This window comes from Oncorhynchus mykiss, chromosome 5, assembly GCF_013265735.2.
Source record: "Oncorhynchus mykiss isolate Arlee chromosome 5, USDA_OmykA_1.1, whole genome shotgun sequence".
NCBI lineage: Eukaryota > Metazoa > Chordata > Actinopteri > Salmoniformes > Salmonidae > Oncorhynchus > Oncorhynchus mykiss.
Window position 1 is genome coordinate 55,166,124 of NC_048569.1, and position 12,311 is coordinate 55,178,434.

The 12,311-nt window shown below is 41.7% G+C and overlaps 1 protein-coding gene across 3 annotated transcripts in view; it reads right to left on the minus strand.

Annotated features, from left to right (window-relative positions):
• Positions 1-12,311, minus strand: part of LOC110524071 (growth hormone-releasing hormone receptor-like) — a 57,842-nt gene that overhangs the window by 42,507 nt on the left and 3,024 nt on the right. The gene's annotated exons all lie outside the window — the stretch shown is intronic.

Here is a 12,311-nt window from a genome sequence, read left to right on the forward strand (position 1 = left end):
ACCTTTTGCAACATTTCAGGCTTCAAACATAAAGATATAAAACTGTATTTTTTTGTGAAGAATCAACAACAAGTGGGACACAATCATGAAGTGGAACGACATTTATTGGATATTTCAAACTTTTTTAACAAATAAAAAACTGAAAAATTGGGCGTGCAAAATTATTCAGCCCCTTTACTTTCAGTGCAGCAAACTCTCTCCAGAAGTTCAGTGAGGATCTCTGAATGATCCAATGTTGACCTAAATGACTAATGATGATAAATACAATCCACCTGTGTGTAATCAAGTCTCCGTATAAATGCACCTGCACTGTGATAGTCTCAGAGGTCCGTCAAAAGCGCAGAGAGCATCATGAAGAACAAGGAACACACCAGGCAGGTCCGAGATACTGTCGTGATGAAGTTTAAATCCGGATTTGGATACAAAAATATTTCCCAAGCTTTAAACATCCCAAGGAGCACTGTGCAAGCGATAATATTGAAATGGAAGGAGTATCCGACCACTGCAAATCTACCAAGACCTGGCCGTCCCTCTAAACTTTCAGCTCATACAAGGAGAAGACTGATCAGAGAGGCAGCCAAGAGGCCCATGATCACTCTGGATGAACTGCAGAGATCTACAGCTGAGGTGGGAGACTCTGTCCATAGGACAACAATCAGTCGTATATTGCACAAATCTGGCCTTTATGGAAGAGTGGCAAGAAGAAAGCCATTTCTTAAAGATATCCATAAAAAGTGTAGTTTAAAGTTTGCCACAAGCCACCTGGGAGACACACCAAACATGTGGAAGAAGGTGCTCTGGTCAGATGAAACCAAAATTGGACTTTTTGGCAACAATGCAAAACGTTATGTTTGGCGTAAAGGCAACACAGTTGAACACACCATCCCCACTGTCAAACATGGTGGTGGCAGCATCATGGTTTGGGCCTGCTTTTCTTCAGCAGGGACAGGGAAGATGGTTAAAATTGATGGGAAGATGGATGGAGCCAAATACAGGACCATTCTGGAAGAAAACCTGATGGAATCTGCAAAAGACCTGAGACTGGGACGGAGATTTGTCTTCCAACAAGATAATGATCCAAAACATAAAGAAAAATCTACAATGGAATGGTTCAAAAATAAACATATCCAGGTGTTAGAATGGCCAAGTCAAAGTCCAGACCTGAATCCAATCGAGAATCTGTGGAAAGAACTGAAAACTGCTGTTCACAAATGCTCTCCATCCAACCTCACTGAGCTCGAGCTGTTTTGCAAGGAGGAATGGGAAAAAATGTCAGTCTCTCGATGTGCAAAACTGATAGAGACATACCCCAAGCGACTTACAGCTGTAATCGCTGCAAAAGGTGGCGCTACAAAGTATTAACTTAAGGGGGCTGAATAATTTTGCACGCCCAATTTTTCAGTTTTTGATTTGTTAAAAAAGTTTGAAATATCCAATAAATGTCATTCCACTTCATGATTGTGTCCCACTTGTTGTTGATTCTTCACAAAAAAATACAGTTTTATATCTTTATGTTTGAAGCCTGAAATGTGGCAAAAGGTTGCAAAGTTCAAGGGGGCCGAATACTTTCGCAAGGCACTGTACATGTACTATTATTACGTCTAGTCTATGAGACCATGTTGTTTTTTTTTTTTGATTTTAGAATAATCGTATGAAAATCTGTCGCCAATTGGATGGAAACCTAGCTATTGACAGAGTCTATGTGGAAATGTTTTGAAGAGAGAGAAAGGTGAGGGGAAGGGAAGGGAGAGCGGCGAGTCAAATCCATTCATTCAGTTTGCTCTAAATGCCCTATTCGTTTCAGTCATCGTCTCGCCACAATTCAATATGTACACAGGCAAAAACCAAGAGTCCAAGAACTTTGAGCTCGACTGCTCTGAACTACCAAGTGCCTGTACCTTACAATTAGATGCTGATTATGGATGTCTGCTATAGTCTGTCTATCCGTCAATCTATGAGTCTATCTGCTACAGACTGTCCCTATACCTACACTCCTGTGTCAGATAGAAGTAGGATAATTAGATCAGTATTTGACATCAGTGGCCTTTCCCTCAGTCTGGTGTAGTCTAACAATACAGATAAGGACGTCTGGTTCCCAGAAAGGAGATTGGGGGTGAAGGATAAACATAAATTGCATTTGATTAAGGTTTCTGAGGCTTGATTACACCTGCAGGGATGATTATGTGTTAATGACTAGGGTTGCAACATTTTGGGAACTTTCGATTAAATTCCCTAGGTTTTCTAGAAATCCTGGTTCCCTGCTTCTTCCTTCATGAATTTATTGAAAGTTCCTGGAGTCTTGCAACCCTAGTAATGCCACACGCAGTTGTACCTGGATGATCAGAGATGTGGACCAGGAAGATTATTAGAACTATTATCTTCCATGTGGGCAGTACAAGATAAAACATGCTCTTTACAAGACTGAGGAGGTAAAGGGAAGAGTGTGTGTCTGTGTGTGTGTGTGAGCGCACGCGGCACGGAAGACAAGAGGTGCAACACATACAGTGCCTTCACAAAGTATTCAGACCCCTTGACTTCTACATTTTGTTACGTTACAGGCTTATTCTAAAATTGATTACATTTTTGAATAATCTACACACAATACCCCATAACGACGAAGCTAAAAATGTTTCGTTTTTTTTTTTGAAATGTTTGCTAATTTATTTTTTACAGTTAAATAATGAAATATCACATTTCCATAAGTATTAAAGCACCGTTGGCAGCGATTACAGCATCAAGTGTTCTTGGGTATGATGCTACAAGCTTGGACGTTTCTTCCATCTCCACAGAGGAACTCTGGAGCTCTGTCAGAGTGACCACCTCCCTGACCAAGAGTCTTCACCCCCGATTGCTCAGTTTGGCCGGGCAGCCAGCTCTAGGAAGAGTCTTGGTGGTTCCAAACTTCTTCCATTTAAGAATGATGGAGGCCACTGTGTTCTTGGCAACCTTCAATGCTGCAGACATCTTTTGCACCCTTCCCCAGATCTGTGTCTCGGAGCTCAACAGACAATTTCTTCAACCTCAAGGCTTGGTTTTTGCTCTGACATGCACTGTCAACTGTGGGACCTTATACTGTTTTCACTTTGTCATTATGGGGTATTGTGTGTAGATTGCTGAGGAACATTTTTTATTTAATACATTTTAGAATAAAGCCGTAACGTAACAAAATGTGGAAAAAGGAAGGGGTCTGAATACTTTCCGAAGGCACTGTACATACAGTATATGCAGTCTCTTCCATTTTCAATTCACTTCCATTTTTATTATGTTAGAGTATGTTTGTGGATTTGTTAGTCTAATATGTTGTGCTTGTGTGGATTGACATACTTATTCTTCACTTTTAATCAAAGAAGGAAAAGAGAACAACAGACCATGCCAGAAAGGAAGTTGTTAGTAGGGCCAAGCAATAATTTTCTCACGTTAATGACTATTCTGAACACAGTCACCCACAGCCACTCTCCTTGTGATGCATAGAATGAAAAGAAAAGAAAGCCCCCAAATGATTCCCATTGGTCCACCAACCCCACTCCGCCTCCCCCTGAGAACCCGGTTTTCCTCATCCACAAATATTGTCAGTCTCTTCCAATCAGAAGACGCAACTTAGTATCATTAGCATTATCATTAACAAGCGCTATGAGGTAAAAGAAAGACAAACCCTTCCGAGGGAAAACAGACAACATCTGGACTTCACACAACGATGTGGGTCCATTTCCTCAAATGGCACCTCTACAGCACTTTAAATCGATATAATAATCACAAAAAGGGCTTAAATCAAGCACAACTGTGGTTCATAGAATGTCCCAAATGGCACCCCATACATAGTGAACTATGGGCCCTGGTCAACAATAGTGCACTATATATGGAATACGGTCCCATTTGGGGTGCGACCATTGTATATGGGTGCATGTTTGATGTGATCAAAATGATGTTCATCCAGATCAATTGTTTTCAATGCTGGTGCACATCCCAACCTTAATGGGAACTGTCATATTGATGTGGAAACGATTTGGGTTAGGTTCAGCCCATGTAGTGAGAGATGTGTGTCTCTTCGGTAATGAGCTAATAAGGCTAGATATAGAGGAGGGCTGAAGAGGCATAATGGTTCTTGATTACTGCAGCATTAGTATGGAGGGGCTTACCTTAGCGCGGGGCATGATCTGAATCTTGCCACCTCTCTGCAAAATTGTGTTTTAAAAACACTCACTGTACTCGGTCTCACATCTGCTGACAACACACAGTGGCAGCGTCCCAATGTTGCCATATTCCCTATATAGTGCACTACCTTTGACCAAAAGCTGTGTACTATAAAGGGAATAGGGTGACATTTGGGACGGGCCGAGGACAATGTCTCGTCACTTTTACCAACACACACGCCTTCTCACCACTACACTCAAACACTGAATTCAATATCGAACGCTAGCCTCTTCACCGTAGATCTAAGAGGATTGGCTACATATAAGCTTTACAATAATTGCTTCTGATGGGTTGCCATTTTGCTTCCATCTATCCATTCCTCTGAGATCTACAGTGTAGGGGCTAAGGGTCCATATGGAACTGAGTAGGAGTCGCACTGTGTGTGCCTGGATCAGTGTTAGGTAGGGTTAATGTCTAGGTAATTACAATGCTCTGAGCGAGAGAAGAGAGGCGAAGCCATAGCAAAAGAGAGGCAGAAATGTGTGTTCACTCTAATATAGCTAGTGGCATAGTCATTTTAACGGAAATAAGCTCAGGGTTTATGTTAATGTCTGTAAGATACGCAGGTCATACAGTCGGCCATGTTGGAATACAATGAGCGAGCTAATGCTAATCACATCACTAGTTTGACCTTTGAACTTGTACAAATCATTGCCTTCATATTTCACAAATGTAGGAAGGAGATGTCGGTTATGCTAAGATCACGTATATGATTAACTGGAATATGCTAAGAGATCTAAGCTAAGTAAACCACACCGCTAGCCTTGTACGAAACATCCTGATTTCACAGGCTTACATTCTGTTTCACTAGCGAAACAGAAGGTAAGCTAAACAGAATGTAAGCTCGTGAGATCAGGAGGGCCACCACATTACTTTAGTTTGGCATTTGAACTTGCATTGTAAAGCGCCTCCTCCTGTTGCGGCCTTCCTTATTGGCTCATTGGCTTCATTACAACAACAAATCGACCGTATGTGTGTGTCAACAACACACGTGTCAAATTCTCCATATGTGTACACACCAGATGTTATTTTCTTCTCGTTCGGCTGCTTAGGGGAGAGAAAACAATTGTTGATTTTTAGTTGATAGTTGATTCTGATAAAGGACTTTATTTCTTTGGATAAGCTGAGGCACAACGACGACTTCATCTCCCTGGACTAGAAAAGTGTAGATAAGTCAAAGGTTGCATCCCAAAGGGTATCCTATTCCCTACATAGTGCACCTCTTTTGACCTGTTGAACAGTAGTGCACGATATAGGGAATGAGGTGCTATTTGGGACGTAACCACAATCATTCAGCAGGGTTTGTGAATTAAATGGAGACAATTAGGGATATTATCTGTCTGGAGATTCAGATCAAAACGCAGTACTTGGTGTTGTTGGTGTTGTTCCGCGAGCATGAATTACGACAGTTCAGACACAGGGCATCTGGGAGCTTGGCTTCACAGCGTTTTAATTCGGCATCGCAAACAATGACAACAGATGCAAACAGACACAGGCACACAGCTCTCTACACACACACACACACACACTCCATCCCTCTCAAAAACACAGGATATGGATTTGTACGAGCATGCACAGACAAACAGAAGCAAACCACTGTGGACATGGTGGAGCCTGAGTGAATGTCGACTGATCTACTATCACCAATAGATGAATTTGTCACCATAGGTTCTAAATGTCAGTCTTGTCACTGAAAATGTCACATTTTGTTGATGATGGGGGACAGAATGGGGAAAAATAATTATTCACAGTCAATTCTCCACTTCTCAAATTAGTCCACCCAATGGAACAGGAACCACAACTTATTAAGGCTTCATATAGCATACATAAACAGTTCACAAGCACTTTAAAGATCCTTCACAAATCCTCTATAAGCTTATGTCATACTCTACAAGGGGTGTTTAAAGGGTGACATAACAGCTCCCTATGTAGGTCGGTACATGGCCAAATATGACCAAACATTCTGAGGTGGAGAGCGAAGGGCTACCATTGGATAAAATAAGTCAGACATCACAAAAGAGCTCAATGCTCAGCTTCCAACTTCGATTTCTGTCGCCGGTAACAACACTTTTTTGTATTTTCTTTTATACTTGATCCAGTTTGCTGGAGCTTTTGTTTGCAGTGCCTCTCTGCCTCAGAATACCGAACAGTTTCCGAGGATGAGGGGTAAAGAGCCTGGTCTTCTTTTGTTCCTAATGCATCGCTAATAGACTAATAAGGGATCTCATTAAGCAATTTACTCCACAATTATTCTCTCCTTTTGGGTGGAAAAGGAAGATGGAGGAACATGAAAGTAGGAGAGAATGCACAGTACATCATGAGAGAGTGGATTTTAGCTTAGAGATCATTAGGCTTGGGCCACACACGCGGACAAATTCACACAGACACACACTTCAAATACAATATGTTCCTTCCTTACTAGGCTGCTTCATATGGTTGTGCAACAGTACAGTACGGTCTACATACAGACTGCTCTTCCAATGAAGTAAAAGTGGGTTTTCAAAAGCTTGTTCAATCTAATATGGGCAGCACTCAACTGAGCGGGAAGTAGCTCAAGAGAAAGATAGACATAGGAAAGGTCAGGGTGGGGAATATATATAGATACAATTGGAGGGGGAGATCAAAAGAGGGTAAGATAGAGAGATTGTTCTTTTTAATTGCACTTTTCAATGCCAAAGAACAAAGAATTAGGAAGAATGTGTGTGTGTGTGTGTGTGTGTGTGTGTGTGTGTGTGTGTGTGTGTGTGTGTGTGTGTGTGTGTGTGTGTGTGTGTGCGAGTGAGCGAGCGTAAAAGAGTGAGAGAGGAAGCTAGAGAAAACGAGCAAGCAAGCGAGAGAAAGGAAGGAAGAATAACCAATGCATTTTGAGAGCACCAAAGCACAACCAAAGCAGGCTGTGAAATGGCCTTTGAAATAGAGGTAAACCTATTAAGTGCCGACGATCCAGGGTCCATCAGATCAGCTTCACTTTGGTTTCTCTTCTATAGAGCTTTTGTCCAGTTGCTAAGGTAATGAGACAGATACACATACTTACATACTGGTACACACACATTTTAAAACATACACTCTTTCTCTCTAAAAAAAATACACACAACCCCCCCCCCACACACACACATAATATGTGGTACATCCCGATTCATTTACGTGAATGCCGTCGCTCTCGTTAGCAATTTATTTTTTAAACATGAATTTAAGTTAGACTCATGTTTATTTTGTGAAAACAGACATAATGGTATGACTTCCAGATATAGGTTGCACCCCCAAATGTCAACCAATTCCCCGTTTAGTGCACTACGTTTGACCAGGGCATACAAGGCTCTGGTCAAATGTAGTGCACTACCGTATATAGGGAACAGGGCACCATTTGGAACATAACCATAGAGATGGACAAGTGAGAGCTCTCTGTTGACAAAGAGCAGCTGTTGTTTATCAACAGCAGACGGAAATTGCCACTTTCCACTCCCGCGTCTTCTGAGGGAGATAGACGAAATGATGATGGTGTCTTTGAAATCTGTGATTGCATTAGCGAGAGAAAGAGAGAGGGGATGAGAGAAAGTGAGAGAACGAAGGAATGAAAGAGGAGGGGGAGAGAGAATGTGTGTGACAGAGACAGACAAATGGAGAGAAAGAGAATGAGAGAGAGAAAACAGAAACCCAGAGAGACCCATGGCATTATCATCAGCCGTAAAGGAGAGGGATGGGTTTTGTAATGGAAGCCAACTGGCTCGTTAGAATTACCTCTCTTGTGATGCTGCAGTTAGTGGTCAAGGGTCATAGGAATGGAATGAGGATGATGAGCTGACATATCTCCACATCACATCACAAAACTTATTTAGGTAATAAGATTGTCCATTATGATTCTGGACACACATATGTAGCGTTTTTTTAAAATCTAAATCCGGAAAAACTGTCAGACACTCTCGGCAGTGAGTTGTGACATGAAGTGGTTTAACTGGGCAGATGTCACTTACTTTATTATCTCCAGGGGGTGCTTTATGTATGTTAATTCAGAACCAGACCCTAATGGTTTGTGGACTCAGTCATGACCAGCCCAGCTGACCATTATAGGCCTACTATAACACTGACAAGGCATTGCACAATTGATCAGTAGGCTACACACTGAGTTGACTTGTTATTTGTAGCTCTGGTCCAGGTTGCTGGTACGTGTTTGTCCACATCTGTGTACTAATGACCTGGACCAGAGCTAGGCTATTTGGTGTTGCAGCAAAAGTGACTGTGCAAAGAATAACATTTCATTTTGACAGAGTCAACATCACCCTTGGTTTCGGGAGAAATCAGAGCACTGTATGCCTAACCTGGTCCCAGATCTGTTAGTGCTCTTGCCAACTCCATTGCCAAGCCAAACATGACTTGAGTGACAAGGAGTTGGCATGAGAGCACAAACAGACTGGCACTCAGGCTACAGTATGCCAACATGATCATACATGGCCAGAATATTCCAACAATTCAATACAAAATCTAGCCCGGTGGTCTCAGATCTAATTGGGCTGTCTTGCCAACTCCTAGGCTAAATGGCCATTGTCATCGTCACACAACGGCCATAGAAGGTTGCTAAAAGACAGCACGAACAAGTCTTTAGTGTGGAAAGGGGACACATGGGCTACTTTTAATTTCATAAATGAAACACAGTTCATTTATTAGCCTGGCCACACTTCAAAATGTGGATATGAGGTGACTACCTTTGTACATTGTGGCACAAACAACAATAATTAATCGCATCCTTACTCCGGAAATACCACGTACTCCAATTTGATTAACATTAACCTTGCAGAGGAACTTTATAAGTGCCTTGCAGAGGAGCAGAGTTTATTAGAATACAAGCACAGAGGGGCAGCACAACCTCATTGATTAGGGGGCTTTCGTGCCATAGATTTAATTACACCAATGAAAGAAAAGGACCACTGCACACCGTTCGATGTATGCACACATGCACGCCAACACACACTTGCTTGCGCTTAAAAAAATGTATATAGCTATCCCCTTGCAGTCTTCATAGATTGTTTTTTAATGGAGCCTCTTCATTAAAGTTTCAAAAGGGAAATTAAGAGACACGTTTCGAAGTGTAATTCGTCATCATACACGTGTGTTCCCGTTTTTGGTAACGCTCGTCGTTGTTTATACTTTTGTAGCCTAATGCATGACAATACCGTCCTTAGCAACCGTGTAAGTGCTTCTGAATGCTACTCCGAGCAGAACTCGGCTAGGCGAAGTGAACGTATGTGCCTCGCATACTAGTGATGGGTCGTTCGCGAACGAGTCGGCTCTAGGTGAACGTTGGGAGCCGGCTTGCATATCAGAAGAGACGAATCTATAAAAAAAATTAAGACATGAATAACCAAAATATTTAAATGACTAGAATTAACTAATTCAAGGAACCAAAAAAATAAATAAAATAATATAGACCTAAATGCTCAAGCGCACATATTCGTTCTGACTGTCTGCTCAGACTAACAGCCTCACCTGTTGTTCCTGTCAATCAGACACGCAGTGTCAACCAATGAACCAAAGATGCGTGAGGGAGGGCCGAGCCAACTCACTCACAGATACACACTTGACAGCCGAGGAGAGGGAGGAAGGACAGCTGTGAAAACAGCTGGAAAATTAGTCGGAAGCACAGTAGCAATTGGATGCATTATAATAATGTAGACAAATGTTAGATCACAGTGTAGAATTTGCCAAAACAAAATCTCATATAAAGCCGGTTCTACACACAACCTACACTGACATATGCGGACTGTGCACCCAACTGTGAAGCTAGTTGTAGCCGAGCTTCGATAAACTAGCAGGCCTGCTAGTGATAGTGGTGGAACCTGCACCTCCACACGTGGAGATGTATCCACTCAGTCAAGTAGGCCTACTCCGCGACCCACAGCAATGCAGTCTTCTATGGACCAGTTTATGCCAAAGTCTATGTCTGTATCAAAACATGGCCAAATTGATATTGCATTGGCTGAAATGATTGCCACTGATTTCCAGCCATTTTTGATCATGGAGGACAGAGGTTTTAGAAATTATAGCAATAGTCTAAATCAATGTACACAATTCCAAGAAGGAAAACCCTTTCAAAATCACTTATTCCACAATTGTACGAGAGCCCACAGGCTTCAGTGCGGGAAAGAGTCCGAAAAGCTGCTGCAGTTTGCCTTACCACTGACTGCTGGACATAAAGGGTAACCACATCATTGAAGATTTTTTGATGTCTAGCCGTCTTCTGGACTGGTTTGAGTTCAGCGACAGACACACCTCAGAGAACTTGGCAGAGGAACTGTTGAGAGTCGCCAGAGAATGGCAAGTAGATGGAAAAGTGGTTTGTTGTGTTAGTGACAATGTAGCTAACATAACCAAAGCCATGAACATTTTCAAATCGACCTATCGTCCATGTCTTGCCCACACAATCAACCTGATTGTAAGAGATGCTCTTAAGGTGCTGAAGCCCACTGTGGACAAAGTGAAAGCAGCTGTGGAATACTTCCACAGGAGCACAATAGGTGCTGAAAAACTAAAGTCTACACAACGCCAGATGGGGATGCCTGAGCTGAGGCCTAAACAAGACTGCACTAAAAGGTAGAATTCAACATTTTACATGTTGAAGCGGTTTCTTGAGTCAAAGGATGCCATCATCTCTACCCTGGCCATTGTCAATGCACATGTTGATGCTCTGACCCAAGAGGAATGGGAGGTGGTGGAGGAGGTGTGCAGAGTCCTGGAACCCTTTGAGCAGGTCACTGTGGAGATCAGTGGAGAGAGGTAGAGCAAGCAGTTATTACTACATTATTTAATCCAGTATTATATATGTATATGAGCAGTAGATGAGAATGTAGTATCAGTAGAGAAAACATTAACCTGAAGTAATAAGTTACTGTTCTCTCTTTTCAGCTATGTGACAGCCTCAAAAACGATACTCCTGTGTAAGGGTCTGCAGCGAATCACAGCCAGCCGCCAGAGAGAAGCAAATGTAACCACAGGACATGTGACAGAGTCGACGGACACCCTATGTTCATCAATGGACAGAATGCTCCACAGAATGGAATATAATCACGTGCTATCAGAAACTACTGCACTTGACCACAGATTTAAGAAGTTAGCCTTCAGTGATGCCAGAGTGATTGATGAGGATCTTCACAGAATAACCTCAGGAGCAGGGAGGGACAACCCCAGCAGTCAGCTGGCTCAGGCACCAGGTAGTGCCACAAACATCTGCTGTTTGACGAGAAAGCAACTGGGGATGCAGCACGAAGTAATCCCTCAGCAGATGCCATAATGGAGGTCCGATCCTATTTGAAGGAGCCCCTCCTCCAAAGATCTGCAGATCCTCTGAGCTGGTGGAAGAACAAGGCCTCTGTCTACCCACGGCTTACTAAAGGCATGACAGGGAGACTCTGCATAGTGGCCACATCCATTCCCTTTGAGAGGATCTTCTCAAAAACGGGACAAATAATTACTGAGAGAAGAAAACGCATCAGCCGCTCGAAAGTGAGGCAGCTTGCATTTCTGAATGCAAATCTCTCATAAAAGCTAAATATGGTCAGCATTGCTGTGTGTTGCTGGTTATAACATGGCAATAAAGAAGAGAGAGAAAAGAGGGACCAGTTTAATGTTTTAAGTGGGATGCTGCAGTTTTGCACATTGTTATTAATTTTTCTTTGATATGGTGCAATATTCTATTATTATGTTGTTCAGATTGTATTCGATTTGAATTGTTACATTTATATGCACTTTGTTTATATACATTAAAAAGTTATATTTTAAATGCACATGTGTAATAGCATCCTTTTTTACATTTATTTCAATATGTGGGATGCTGCAGTTTTGCAAATTGTTATTTATTTTTCTTTGATATGGTGCAATATTCTATTATGCTGTTCAGATTGTATTCGATTTCAATGTTTAGATTTATATGCACTTGTTTATATACATTAAAATGTTATACTTTATATGCACATGTTTAATAGCATTATTTTTCATTACAAAACAATGTATTTTTAAATACTTTGTGGTTAAGGTAGAGTATGATTTCATTTAATAATTTAATTATAATTGTTTTAACACCAATCATAGTCAAACGATCGCAAACTGCTTGATTTGAAAAAATATAAAAC